Source organism: Oncorhynchus mykiss, chromosome 7 (assembly GCF_013265735.2).
Source record: "Oncorhynchus mykiss isolate Arlee chromosome 7, USDA_OmykA_1.1, whole genome shotgun sequence".
In the NCBI taxonomy this organism is placed as follows: domain Eukaryota; kingdom Metazoa; phylum Chordata; class Actinopteri; order Salmoniformes; family Salmonidae; genus Oncorhynchus; species Oncorhynchus mykiss.
This window is the reverse complement of record NC_048571.1, coordinates 74,591,821-74,606,920: the sequence shown is the minus strand read 5'-3', so window position 1 is coordinate 74,606,920 and position 15,100 is coordinate 74,591,821. Positions and strand designations below refer to the sequence as shown.

General features: G+C 43.6%; 1 protein-coding gene and 1 long non-coding RNA gene across 4 annotated transcripts in view; both read left to right on the top strand.

Annotated features, from left to right (window-relative positions):
* Positions 1–2,731: 2,731 nt before the first annotated feature.
* On the top strand, positions 2,732–4,641 carry LOC110527147. Its single transcript, XR_002474084.2, has 2 exons — positions 2,732–2,916; positions 3,557–4,641. It is a non-coding gene; the product is annotated as an uncharacterized LOC110527147 (long non-coding RNA).
* A 1,169-nt stretch (positions 4,642–5,810) lies between these two features.
* LOC110528476 (plexin-A1) overlaps positions 5,811–15,100 on the top strand; it is a 388,596-nt gene continuing 379,306 nt past the window's right edge. For 2 of the 3 annotated variants that reach the window (XM_036984053.1, XM_036984054.1), the window contains exon 1: positions 5,811–6,003. The gene's annotated coding sequence lies outside the window, so the exon portion shown is untranslated. The remainder of the gene's footprint in view (positions 6,004–15,100) is intronic. The other variant, XM_021610568.2, reaches the window with a different exon arrangement.

Genomic DNA, 15,100 nt, shown 5'->3' with positions numbered 1-15,100 from the left:
TATGTGCCCAGTGGGTTACTAGAAAAGCCGGGCCTTGAGTGACCCCACTTTGAGCCAATGACTAGTCATTTTGACTATAACATTCTACCAGTCTAATAAATGCATTTCATATATGCTATTGAAAAATGATCCTTCGGTTGTGTTTATGAAGGTCTTGAGTAACATTAGAATATCCCCCAAAAAATATTTGCAAGAATTTTCATGACTTTATGTCAATGTAGGCATTCTGCAGCCATGCATGCATGGAACAATGGTTATTCTTGGAAAATGTTGGCAATGCTAAGTGTTTTGGAAAACTCAGATTCTGTTTTTTTCTGATACTATATATAAATGTAGGAAGATTTCAAAAAGTCACTTTTTGGTGCTCTCTTATCAAAACAATTCTAAACATGACATATCTTTGTCACGTCTACTCCCGCTCCCGCGCTCGATGTTGCCGGTTTACTAACCACCGGTCCTGGCAACCATCGTCAGTCGCAGCTGGACTTCATTACTACCTTGATTACTTACCATTTATCTAGCACTCTGTTCTGTCAGTCATCAGGTAGTATTGTTCTTTTTCCCCTCCTCGATCTACACACAATACCCCATTATGACAAGGCAAAAACACTTCTTTATGACGTGCTTCCCTTTATTCTGGGTTTAGGGGACATTGGTCTGATGTTCCTTAGAACCTTTTAATTATTCTGCAGTGACTCCATAGTCTGAATATTGATATTGGTCATTCCTGTGTTGAAGTCTTTACATGTGTGCTATCACTGTTTTTTTCCTTGTTAGACGCTTCCCTTGTTTTGTGTTTGTTATCATTAAACTCACACTGCGCTTGTATCCTGACTTCCTGCAGCTATGTTATGGTCCTCTTAAAGCTGCTTATAACACAAATTCTGTTTGAGATATCGAAATTCTAACAACATGAACGTGTTAAATAGACTTAATAAGGAAAAGTCAAGGACGGAGGGGGGCATGACTTAAGAAATGGGCAGAGATATTTAAATGTTTTAGTTTTATTATGATCCAAATTAGAAGTTGCGAAAGCAGCAGCTACTCTTCCTGGGGTCCACACAAAAATGAAACATGACATAATACAGAACATTAATAGACAATAACAGCTCAAGGACAGAACTACATACATTTAAAGATGGCACACGTAGCCTACGCTAGACACGTGCATGTTCACACACACTCGATGCAGCTCTCCATCGTAATCAGATCAATTCATCTCAATTCATCTCACCACGGGGGAGACATCAATTTTAAATTCGCATGCAGTTAAAATGACTGCCTCGGCACTTCTAGTGTTAAGAGTTCTTTACTTATTTACTGCCCCCTTGTGATATGTGATCAATCACAAGCAACAGGTTCATACAGCATATCTGATCAACTGTCTGCCATGTAATACTTGTTTAATGTCCTAATCATCATTGGCAGTTCCTGGGCGACTTGTTTCCTCATCTGGTATGGATGAATCTCATAATGAAATTTGTAAATGACCTGACAGGCTTATGTGGATGCATGAGCTAACAATTAGCCAATTACATCCTCATTAGCTGGTTGGTCTTAGCGTGACGTGTCACCTCGGGTAACAGGTGTCTCTGCAGAGTAAATAGTGTCCCCTGTGGTGAGATCAATTGATCTGATGAAGATGGAGAACTGCAGTGAGTGGGTGTAAATATGCATACTGGAAATGCATGTAAGAGCACGTGTCTAGTGTGTAAATGTTTTTGCACAAGATGTGTTTGAGTGCGTCTACCGTATATGCACATTTGAGTGTGTTTATTCAAGTGTGTGTGATATTTGTGTATAGTGTGTGCTTGTATAAGAGTGCTAATCTGTGTGTGAGTGTTTTTTGTGTGTGTTTGCGTGTAGAGGACATGCACTGTAGGTGTAAAGGAAGTCACACTGCTTGCATAGCGAGTACCAGGTGCGAACTCTTGACCTCTGCCTCACAAACACACGTGACTGCCCCCCTCAAGCATCTTAGCTGATCGAAACACCTCAAAAGCTAGCTAATGAGGCGACACTTCAGGCTGAGGACTAGGTTATACCCCTCAAACTTACTCAACAGCGACCCCAGCACAACTGTAGATCTGGGTCACGGCACCACTGTAAAGGATATCACACTTCTTGCTTAGCGGGTACCACTTCCTCCAGATTCAGGCCATACCTGGCACGAACTCTGGACCTCTGCCTCACAAACACACATGACCTCCCTCCTCAAGTGCATATTACCCGATCGCGCCACCTCAAAAAGCTAGCTAATGAGGTGACGCAAGCCGGACACTTCAGGCTGAGGAGTAGGTTTCACACATCCCCATGTGCTACATAAGGATAGTGGAGGCTACTGCTTTTGGTACAGTTGAAGTCAAAAGTTTACATACACTTAGGTTGGAGTCATTAAAACTTGTTTTTCAACCACTCCACAAATTTCTTGTTAACAAACTATAGTTTTGGCAAGTCGGTTAGGACATCTACTTTGTGCATGACACAAGTCATTTTTCCAACAATTGTTTACAGAGAGAATACTTCACTTATAATTCACTGTATCACAATTCCAGTGGGTCAGAAGTTTGCATACACTAAGTTGACTGTGCCTTTAAACAGCTTGGAAAATTCCAGAAAATGATGTCATGGCTTTAGAAGCTTCTGATAGGCCAATTGACATAATTTGAGTCAATTGGAGGCGTACCTGTGGATGTATTTCAAGGCCTACCTTCAAACTCAGTGCCCCTTTGCTTGACATCATGGGAAAATCTAAAGAAAATCAGCCAAGACCTCAGAAAAAAAGGCCCTGGTGTGCTTTAGGACCATGCGGACGCCTCAGAGTGATCGGCAGGCTGTTTTCCCTGATTTCAGTCGGCTGGATTTAGGATGCCATGGACACCACAGGACCAGCATGGGAGAGATAAACAGAGGCAGGTGCTGTCTGTGTTCTGCTTTTTCTCTCAGTTTTAAAAACAGCCAGAGCAGAAACTAGCTACTCTTTAGTTGACTGATCTAGCTGGCAAGGTAACTGCTGTTTGACAGAAACAAACAAAAAAACATCACCAGTGCTGAGCTAGTAGGGTAACTGACATGTTACGTTAGCTAATGTTTCATCCCCTCTTGACTGAAGTGAATGAACTTTTAGCAGTTAGTTAGCTAGCTAGTAGCTACCACAGCCAGTTCAGCTCCAGCTAGTCTCTAGCACTTGTTAAGTAACAGTTTCTAACAGCTGTGTGTGGAAATGTTTTGTAGCTTTTGTTTTGTCCCATTTCAACAGAAGTACATTTGATGACATCATTGTACCATTAACTAGAGCTAGCCACAAGTTGGCTAACATTAGCTAGCTAGCGGGCTCACTGAAACCAACAGCCAAACGATTGAAGACCAATATTCTGATGTTTTTTCAGCACAATGTGAGTTTTTATTAGTCAGTATAGCAATGTAACTTTATTGATCTGTCAGTTTCCCTAGCTTATTCCCTACTTTCATACTGACACGGTATAAACAGCTATACAGGCTTCACTGTCATGGTGTACAGTCAGTACACAACACTATGCTCATCATGTTTTAGCAGGATCAGGTGGTGACAGGAGTCTCATCAGGGTCAGGCAACCAGGGAAGACCAGTCTGTGACAGCGCAGAGGAGAACTTTTGCAGATACAACACTTGATTCTCTCTGTGCAGCAAACACTGGACAAGCAAGAAGCTTCAAAGATTCAAAATATTTTAAGGCAGTCTGCCAAACCTCTAAAGTTGATTACCAAACTGTGTCAAGGGTTGATATAGTATTTTCCCAATGACACAAAATATGTAAAACAAAAATGTAAGGAAGAGCTGGGAGATATTATTGATGATGAATGGATACAGATATGTTAAATGCCCAGTCATGTTTATGTAATCTCACACACAAATCACTGCATTTTAAGACAATCTGTAGAATGTACTATATGCCAATGAAACTTAATTTCAGGCTCTCAGAAATGTAATTATTCTGCTGGAGGTGTAAACCACAAAAGGGGACATATTTCTATATGGTATGGCTGGCTGAATTCTGGCAAAGAGTATGTGCTTTTATCTCAAAATGTCTACACCTCCCTTTTCCCTGTTTTTGTTTGGTTGGAAATGTTGATACTGGAGACTGTTATCAGAAGAAACTGTAACCTAGCATTTATAATGGCTAAAAAATGCATTGCCATTTATTGGAAGATTGGTTATCCTCCCACAATGGATGGAAGAAATATAAAGTTATGTATCACTGGATGCCTGATATGGAATACTGTACAACAAAAAGAGTCTGTATTGAAAACATGCCCAGGTCAGGGGAGATAACTATTTAGGCAATCCCTAGCTGCTGGGCTGCTCAGTCCTGGCCCTATGGGTCTGTTGTCCTGTTGGTTGTCACTCTGGCCTTGGCCTAACACACCTGAAACCAATAATGAAAGTTTCACTAAGATCCAAAAGCTGAGTGGGGTGTGTTGGGTTGGGGTGCTGCAGTGCCATGGACCCCTAGGGGCAGGACGAGGTGACCCAGCTATATTGTGTGCAAGTAAAAAGAGCTCTACAGTACTATTAGGCCTATGATATGAATTATATGAAGGGTGTACTGTTTCTGTGTGTTAATGTGTATGTGTGTTTTTATTAAACTTTTGTTTTTCCAAACCTTTCCCTTGAGATATCAAAAAAAGGATGTGAAGGAAGTTGTGTTGGGGAGAGAGGCGGCTCGAGCTGGCTGGGCGGTCTGGCTGACATTTGCTATAGACGATGTCTTTGTACTTTATTTGTAAGAGTTGTTCATTTGTTAGGCTATTGGTTGAAGGTGCAACACAATACTGATTATTGAATTACCATTGATCTAGTTCAGTCTTATCAATCACTTAAACATATTTAATAATGATCTCTTACCTACCTTGATGACTGGGGGCATTTTTGCTTACTTTTTGTTGTTCTAAATAGAGACAACTAGAAGGGCCATGGGTCATATTAGATTGTGTAGAATGCAGGAAATGAGCTTCAGATGCCCCCCAAAATGGCAGGACCCCCACCAAGTTATGTCCCCCCCACTTCTAAAACCAAAGATTTGCCCCCGAACAGATCAGATAGTACATATTTCAACTGCAGATCAGTCAGTACATATTTCGACTGCATGTGTCCAATCTAACTGCTTGTTCTTTTCCCGAGCACGTTAATATTAAATGAATAAAAACAAATACAAAGAAAAATAACAACAACAAAAAACGAAACACATAGCTACTCTTAAATATTCTCTGCTTCCAGACCAAGTTGTATCCTCTGTTTACTACCTCTCCAAGTCAGGACAGCCACACACACGCACACACACATGCACTTACACGCATGCGCACACACAGAGCCAGGTGGTTGTTGGAATAACTTAGCTATCCCAAAAGCTTTCTTGCCGAGGGACCCATGGAACTGTGCCCAATACACACTATGTAAGATGTTGAGATTCTGTGAGACTATTTATGAATATTAACATTTCAGGTTTTAAAGTCACTTCTACTGTCTTAAAGAACATTTTCTATAGACAGGTCTGGAATGAACCCTGTTTGAACAACCAAGCCTATCCTGAAGCAATCATCTCTCTTATTGACAAAGAAAAATGTAGACTGGTAATTTGGTATTCATATTGCCTAACCTTATTCATTCCACAGCTCCACCCAGAGAAAATGTCTCTCTCATTTTATGAAACGAGATCAAAGACCAAGAAAGTGAGATTGTTTTGCCAATTACATGCTGTGGCCACAAGCCGACTCGCTGACGCCCTCTGTGGACCATACAAGGTATTGGGACAAGACAGCGCATATCCACGCGCTACTTGCTCGCGCCCCTCTTGCTCACATCGAGGCTGGCTTCTCACTGGAAGCCTCGAGCTGCATTCCTCTCCATTCACAGGAAGGGAGCCGGCGTGGTGAGCGCACTAGTAGTCCGTGACGAGTGAAAATGTCCTTAAGTTTTGGAATTTAATCATGGCATGAATATCTAACCCAAGGATCACTTAAATTTGTAAGTAGGCCTATCCAGATCAATTTGTGCGTTGTTTGAATGAAATTAACGTTTATTTGGGGTTGACAAATGTGGGTGTTTTCGCTCGCATGTTGACAGTTTGTCTTGTCTGTTTAACAGTTGCGTCTGACTGCAAGAGTTTGAAGCTTGTGATTTCTAAACAGCCCTTGTACTAGGCGAACAACTGGTTGCGCTTTGGTAACCCGTCTATTTACCTGTGTAGCTTATTGCACTTCACAAGTCGTTGTTTTTCATGCTGTCTTGGATGCGCATACAATATTTATTTTTTAAATATATATGTTTTTATGTAGCCCAATTCAATCAGTTGAAGGTTTGATCAACACCGAAGTGGGAAAACTGCGGATATTGTGTCGTTGGCAAGGGTTGTGTTAGGTTTGTGGATGCATCCTCTTACTGTTCTACAGTACAAGCGCATAGGATACTTCAATAAGCTGAGCAGAAGAGTTCGAGCCTAATTGGGCATTCTACGTCATTGCTGAATTCACCGATGTTTTATCACACGTCCTTTCCTAACATCCTTATATCCGTTTTGTTTTTATATTTGAACAAACATGGGCAAGGACCTATGGTTTCAAAACGGGAAAGCAGACTTGTCTATTAGTTACCTCATTGTAAAGGGAATGCTGTTGCATTGCGTTTTTGAGAAGGAATGTCTCCATAGACTACATAATTATAGCTATTCACTGACAGACAGACACTGTCGCCTGGAAAAAAGTATTTATTGGGTGGGGAGGCATGTGTGGCTAGTGTTTGTCTTTACATTGAAATTCGCGGCATGCTCTCATGTATGGGGTTATTTAATAGGGCTACTTCTTAGTCGTTCTACGCTTCTTAGGCTGCGTTTAGACAGGCAGCCCAATTCTGATATTTTTGACCGATCAGATCAGCTCTGAACAATATATTAAGTGAAAGAATCTGATGTGATTTGTTTAAAATACCAATTATTTGAAAACATCGGAATTGTCTAAATGCAGCCTAAATGGACGTAAGGGGGTGTAGCATTTCTCATGTGAACCAGTGTGCGGCTTAGGAGCAAAAAAATCGAGTACCCTATTAACTTTAAAATAATGAAAAATGGTGTGTGAAAAGAGCCATAATCTGCTGACTAGTGAGAGGCAATTTGAAGGCTTTGTTTCAACAGCAATAATTGCATATTGAGGAGTAATAGAAGGATGAGAGTTGTCTGTGGGTGTGTTAGTCTACCCCATGCATCGAAAGTCCTCTTGAATATGCGCTGCTATAGGCTTCTCTATTGCATTTGCTCGAATACTTTTTCAGTATTATTCTTGTGAGCAAATTACACGTCAAAAATACATCATTCACCAATTCAAATACGTATATATTTTTCCCCCTGACCAAATGTGAATTTATATAAAAGCAAAGGCATTTAAATCTGTTGTGATGAATTTGTCTGGTCCTTGCCCCCAGTTTTATTGGCTTGGTGGTTAAAGGCTATGACACCTATTCACATGTCAATTATGAAAGATATCAAACCTGAAACAAATGCTTGTTTAGTAGGCGGTACTAGTTAAATGTCACCGACACTAATCAGTCATAGGGTTGGCATGGCTTTGGCTTCTAAATCACTGAATGACAGACTGGTTGGTCTTCTAGCCTCTGAAAATAATGTCAGATTCCACTGCAGATTGATTGTAGCCTAGTCTACACAGCTAATTGCTTTGGCTTGTAAATCACTGAATGACAGACTGGTTGGTCTTCTAGCCTCTGAAAATAATGTCAGATTCCACTGCAGATGGATTGTAGCCTAGTCTACACAGCTAATTGCTTTGGCTTGTAAATCACTGAATGACAGACTGGTTGGTCTTCTAGCCTCTGAAAATAATGTCAGATTCCACTGCAGATGGATTGTAGCCTAGTCTACACAGCTAATTGCGGCTACAATGTTTCAATGCTGTAGCACTCTATGGCAAGTTGACACAATCAAATCAAATCAAATTTATTTATATAGCCCTTCGTACATCAGCTGATATCTCAAAGTGCTGTACAGAAACCCAGCCTAAAACCCCAAACAGCAAGCAATGCAGGTGTAGAAGCACGGTGGCTAGGAAAAACTCCCTAGAAAGGCCAAAACCTAGGAAGAAACCTAGAGAGGAACCAGGCTATGTGGGGTGGCCAGTCCTCTTCTGGCTGTGCCGGGTGGAGATTATAACAGAACATGGCCAAGATGTTCAAACGTTCATAAATGACCAGCATGGTCGAATAATAATAAGGCAGAACAGTTGAAACTGGAGCAGCCGCACGGTCAGGTGGACTGGGGACAGCAAGGAGTCATCATGTCAGGTAGTCCTGGGGCATGGTCCTAGGGCTAAGGTCCTCCGAGAGAGAGAGAAAGAAAGAGAGAAGGAGAGAATTAGAGAATGCACACTTAGATTCACACAGGACACCAAATAGGACAGGAGAAGTACTCCAGATATAACAAACTGACCCTAGCCCCCCGACACAAACTACTGCAGCATAAATACTGGAGGCTGAGACAGGAGGGGTCAGGAGACACTGTGGCCCCATCTGAGGACACCCCCGGACAGGGCCAAACAGGAAGGATATAACCCCACCCACTTTGCCAAAGCACAGCCCCCACACCACTACAGGGATATCTTCAACCACCAACTTACCATCCTGAGACAAGGCTGAGTATAGCCCACAAAGATCTCCGCCATGGCACAACCCAAGGGGGGGCGCCAACCCAGACAGGATGACCACATCAGTGAATCAACCCACTCAGGTGACGCACCCCTTCCAGGGACGGCATGAGAGAGCCCCAGTAAGCCGGTGACTCAGCCCCTGTAATAGGGTTAGAGGCAGAGAATCCCAGTGGAAAGAGAGGAACCGGCCAGGCAGAGACAGCAAGGGCGGTTCGTTGCTCCAGAGCCTTTCCGTTCACCTTCCCGCTCCTGGGCCAGACTACACTCAATCATATGACCCACTGAAGAGATGAGTCTTCAGTAAACACTTAAAGGTTGAGACCGAGTTTGCGTCTCTGACATGGGTAGGCAGACCGTTCCATAAAAATGGAGCTCTATAGGAGAAAGCCCTGCCTCCAGCTGTTTGCTTAGAAATTCTAGGGACAATTAGGAGGCCTGTGTCTTGTGACCGTAGCGTACGTGTAGGTATGTACGGCAGGACCAAATCAGAGAGATAGGTAGGAGCAAGCCCATGTAATGCTTTGTAGGTTAGCAGTAAAACCTTGAAATCAGCCCTTGCTTTGACAGGAAGCCAGTGTAGGGAGGCTAGCGCTGGAGTAATATGATCAAATTTTTTGGTTCTAGTCAGGATTCTAGCAGCCGTATTTAGCACTAACTGAAGTTTATTTAGTGCTTTATCCGGGGAGCCGGAAAGTAGAGCATTGCAGTAGTCTAACCTAGAAGTGACAAAAGCATGGATACATTTTTCTGCATCATTTTTGGACAGAAAGTTTCTGATTTTTGCAATGTTACATAGATGGAAAAAAAGCTGTCCTTGAAATGGTCTTGATATGTTCTTCAAAAGAGAGATCAGGGTCCAGAGTAACGCCGAGGTCCTTCACAGTTTTATTTGAGACGACTGTACAACCATTAAGATTAATTGTCAGATTCAACAGAAGATCTCGTTGTTTCTTGGGACCTAGAGCAAGCATCTATGTTTTGTCTGAGTTTAAAAGTAGAACGTTTGCAGCCATCCACTTCCTTATGTCTGAAACACATGCTTCTAGCAAGGGCAATTTTGGGGCTTCACCATGTTTCATTGAAATGTACAGCTGTGTAACATCCGCATAGCAGTGAAAGTTAACATTTATGTTTTCGAATGACATCCCCAAGAGGTAAAATATATAGTGAAAACAATAGTGGTCCTAAAACGGAACCTTGAGGAACACCGAAATTTACAGCTGATTTGTCAGAGGACAAACCATTCGCAGAGACAAACTGGTCTCTACAGTGCTACCATTTTACTTGCATATGTGAATACATCTTTTTCAGTGCGCCTAGAAAAATTCTAGCTTAATTACCTCAAATAAAATATTTATGTGCACCTACATTTTCCAACTTAGGCGCACACGTGCTTGTTGTAAAAAACACCAGTGTAGAGCCCTGACAATGTTATCAGTTCACGACCAACAGTAACCAGTGGCAACAATGTAGCTGAATGACACTTGCAGTAGGAATGATGATGCTGCTGCTTTTTGATGCACTTTTTTCTTCATCTTGAGCCCAACTCACCTGCACGTCTTACCAAGTTGTTGGACAATCTTCTGAGGGGAATTTGATACATTGAACCTGACGTTTTGCTTGATAAATGCAATATCTGCTAAGGTTATATTTTTCTTCTCACTTACACAGACGCTGTATCTGCCCCATATGGACATCTTTGAAGGAATAGTGTAGTTATGACTCCATGGCTTGACTCCATCAGTGCTTGACTTGGGCAGGAGCTCACCGGAGCTGAGTACCGGCATCTCAAATGTTCTACTGCTTGAGCTCTTGTTCCTCTTATAGCTCAAAAGTGTTGTGGAGCTCCTGCATCTAAATATAAAAGGTACAGAAACCCCAAATGAGTACCGACACTTATTCCGGTCCAAGTCTACCAATGCCTGTCATCAATGAATTATGTGTGGATCCTCACATTTCATCTTATCATACGTGTCCCTAGTGTGGCATCGCAAATAACGTCCAGAAAATGATTAGTAATCCACCACCCTCGACATGTTATGATACAAATCTGCCTCAATAGACCAGTGTTGGTCTACTTTTTTATTGGATGGCATTTCACTGATCTTGTGATGCTATCAACTGGAATGAGGAGAACCATTATCATGAGCACATACTTGCTGCAGTTGATTGACCTACTTTCTAACTTGATTCTGTAGTGCGAATGGGCAGGGACTCAGTAGCCAGTACTTTCCTCCAGTGTATGTGTGTAGTGTTGGTCGTGTGTGTGTGTGTGCGTGCGTATTGGTCGTGTGTGTTTGCGTGCGTATTGGTCGTGTGTGTGTGCGTGCGTGTTGGTCGTGTGTGTGTGCTGGTCATGTGTGTGTGTGTGCGCGCGCGCGCGTGTGTGTGCACGCGCGCGTGCGTGTTGGTCGCGTGCGTGTTGGTCGCGTGATGGCCGTGTGTGTGCGCGCACATGATGGTCCTGTGTGTGTGCATGCGTGTGTCATGGTCATGTGCATGTGAGCGTTGGTCGTGTGCGCGTTGGTTGTGTGTGTGCGTGCGCAAGTTGGTTGTGTGTGTGCATGAGTTGGTCGTGTGTTTTCGCATGTTGGTTGTGTGTGTGCGCGTGTTGGTCTCGAGTGTTGGTCTCGTGTGTGTGCGCACGAGTGTTAGTCTTGTGTGCATGCTCGCGTTGGTCGTGTGTGTGTGTGTGTGTATGTGTGTGTGTGTGTGCGCGCGTTGGGCGTTTGTTGTTGGTCTCGTGTGTGTGTGTGTGTGTGTGTGTGTGTGTGTGTGCGCATGCATATTGGTCTCTTTTCAGGGCACCTTGACTGCCAGACATTTTAAACCGGTGTGACAACCTCATCCTGATATTGTTTTTTTTATATAAATCTCTCCCTCTCCTTCACTCCTGCTGTTTCTTTCTCTCTTGCTGTTATTCTCCCACTCTTTCGCTTTCCCTCGATCTTCCTTCAGGCCCTTCCTCTTTTCCTACTGTCAGTGTTGTGTGTTTTTCCCTCTGCGGAGTGCCCCTACTTTCATCATGTTCTTAGTTCTGGCACGATTTCCACATTTTGGAATCTCCACTTCCCATCTCTCTGTTTGAACTTCTCTTAGTTGTGGGTTTCGGCTCATTAGGTCAAATCCGTCACTTATTATAGTGTCAAAATATACTACAAAGTGTCAGAAGGATAATTTTGGTCATGAAGTCAGTCTCATCCAAAACTGAGATTTGCGAGTTGATTGGAAAACATGGTATGTCACAGAGTTAAGGGTACCGTAATAGTTTTCCTCATGTTGGGTTTATCTCAATCCTGACGAACTTTGCCTCAGTTTCACACCATCTGGCTGAAGACCTGGTTAGACATTTCAAGTTATCTAGAAGGATGAGTGACTGTAACTGTGTACTGTTTTGGTAGAGTGAATGTGCAAACACTTGCCACGTGCGAGCACACATGAGACACCCACGCTAAACCACACAAGACAAGACAAGACAACTCTCATTTGGCTTCAATCATGGCCGCTGCATTTCTTAATGAACCTGCTGAAAAACAAGGCCAAATCAGGAAGTTCGGCCCTCCTTTAAAGATGATTGAGGCTTCCTCAATAGAGCGTAATGGAATATCTGCTTTCCTATACGTACCGGTGGAGGTGTTATGGTTTTGGGGTTGTGGGCCAAGGCTTGGAGGTGGGTTGTAGTTTTACCTTCGTCCTCTCTTAAATCTTTAGCCCTTCCCTCACCCTTTCTTCTCTCTGTTCCTCCGCTTCTCTCTTTCCTTCCCTCACTCTTTCCTCTCTCTGTTCCTCCGCTTCTCTCTTCCCTTCCCTCACTCTTTCCTCTCTCTGTTCCTGCGCTTCTCTGTTCCTCCGCTTCTCTCTTTCCTCTCTCTGTTCCTCCGCTTCTCTGTTCCTCCGCTTCTCTCTTTCCTCTCTCTGTTCCGCTCCTCTCTTCCCTTCCCTTACTCTTTCCTCTCTCTGTTCCTCTGCTTCTCTCTTCCCTTCCCTCACTCTTTCCTCTCTCTGTTCCTCCGCTTCTCTCTTCCCTTCCCTCACTCTTTCCTCTCTCTGTTCGTCCGCTTCTCTCTTCCCTTCCCTCACTCTTTCCTCTCTCTGTTCCTCCGCTTCTCTCTTCCCTTCCCTCACTCTTTCCTCTCTCTGTTCCTGCGCTTCTCTGTTCCTCCGCTTCTCTTTCCTCTCTCTGTTTCGCTTCTCTCTTCCCTTCCCTTACTCTTTCCTCTCTCTGTTCCTCTGCTTCTCTCTTCCCTTCCCTCACTCTTTCCTCTCTGTTCCTCCGCTTCTCTCTTCCCTTCCCTCACTCTTTCCTCTCTCTGTTCCTCCGCTTCTCTTTTCCCTTCCCCCACTCTTTCCTCTCTCTGTTTGTCCGCTTCTCTCTTCTCTTCCCTTCCCTCACTCTTTCCTCTCTCTGTTCGTCCGCTTCTCTCTTCCCTTCCCTCACTCTTTCCTCTCTCTGTTCGTCCGCTTCTCTCTTCCCTTCCCTCACTCTTTCCTCTCTCTGTTCCTCCGCTTCTCTCTTCCCTTCCCACTCTTTCCTCTCTCTGTTCCTGTGCTTCTCTGTTCCTCCGCTTCTCTCTTTCCTCTCTCTGTTCCTCCGCTTCTCTCTTCTCCTTTTGTTTGTTTTGCTTCCGTTGGTTGTAGGTCCCGGGCTGCGCTGCCCGTCGGTCTCTCGGGCTGCGCTGCCCGTCGGTGTCTCGGGCTGCGCTGCCCGTCGGTCTCTCGGGCTGCGCTGCCCGTCGGTCTCTCGGGCTGCGCTGCCCGTCGGTGTCTCGGGCTGCGCTGCCCGTCGGTCTCTCGGGCTGCGCTGCCCGTCGGTCTCTCGGGCTGCGCTGCCCGTCGGTCTCTCGGGCTGCGCTGCCCGTCGGTCTCTCGGGCTGCGCTGGCTGTGTCGCGCTCTTTCACTCGTTCTCTCACTATCCTTTTGAACAGACCCCAGGATGGTTGATAATTAGAGGTCGACCGAATATGGAGGAAAAAAAAAAGAAAAAAAAAAGCCGATAATGATTAAACGGACAATTTTTATATATATATTTGTAATAATGACAATTACAACAATACTGAATGAACACTTATTTTAACTTAATATAATACATCAATAAAATCAATTTAGTCTCAAATAAATAATGAACATGTTCAATTTGGTTTAAATAATGCAAAAACAAAGTGTTGTAGAAGAAAGTAAAAGTGCAATATGTGCCATGTAAGAAAGCTAACGTTTAAGTTCTTTGCTCAGAACATATGAAAGCTGGTGGTTCCTTTTAACATGAGTCTTCAATATAGTTTTAGGTTGAAGTTATTATAGGAATTATAGGACTATTTCTCTCTCTACCATTTTTATTATATATACCTTTGACTATTTGATGTTCTTATAGGCACTATAGAATTGCCAGTGTAACAGTATAGCTTCCGTTCCTCTCCTCGCCCCTACCTGGGCTTGAACCAGGGACACATCTTACAACTGCCTCCCACGAAGCATCGTTACCCATCGCTCCACAAAAGCCGCAGCCCTTGCAGAGCAAGGGGAATAACTACTTCAAGGTCTCAGAGCGAGTGACGTCACCGATTGAAACGCTATTAGCGCGCACCCAGCTAACTAGCTAGCCATTTCAGATCGGTTACACAGGCACCACTTGGCCCATCAAACAACAAAAACGCTTCCCTTCTTCCTCTGCTGAGGGAACAGTCGGTCAATGGAGCTGTCCAGGAAGTGTATCGATTAGGAAGTCACCGGTTAAAGTTACCGTTCAGACATCTGGAGGAAGAGTAATTGCCAACCTGTAGTCCCACACACCCCGAAGCCAGTGTCTTTTTCAGGAGGGAAATGGAAACATGCGTTTCCGCTTTTCCCTCATGTCTTTTTGGACCAGTTAATCCCTCATTTCAGTCTGTTTCCTTAAATTTGGTGCTTAATAAACAGAACCCAGGGTTTCCCAAAGCACTGTTCTTTGCGTTAATCAAGTTTTTAATTCAGAAGATGGAAGTCCTCCACCAGAGCAAATATTGAATCCCTGGAAAACCATTAATTGCCAAAATCAGTGAACGTAGGTCTTCATGAAATAGAATATTGTTGGTAGAATGCTGTTGATGCTGCTTCTACTGCTGTTGCTGTTGTTGATGATGCTGTTGTTGATGATGCTGCTGTTGATGATGCTGCTGTTGATGATGCTGCTGTTGATGATATTTTCAAAAAGGTTGGGGGAGCCTAGTGGTTGCTTGTAGTGCTCAGTGGAGTCGGTGTGTGTGTGGCTTTTGTTGAAGCACCACAATTTCTGTGCAACATACAGAACTAAAAAGGCCTTAGTTTGTGTCTGCCTTCCTATTTCTCAGGTCTCCTCTGTGGGGAAGATTAAATGGAGAATAGTTTACATAAGCACGCAGGCATTTATTGTTGCAATTAATGTTAATGGTGCAGCAGG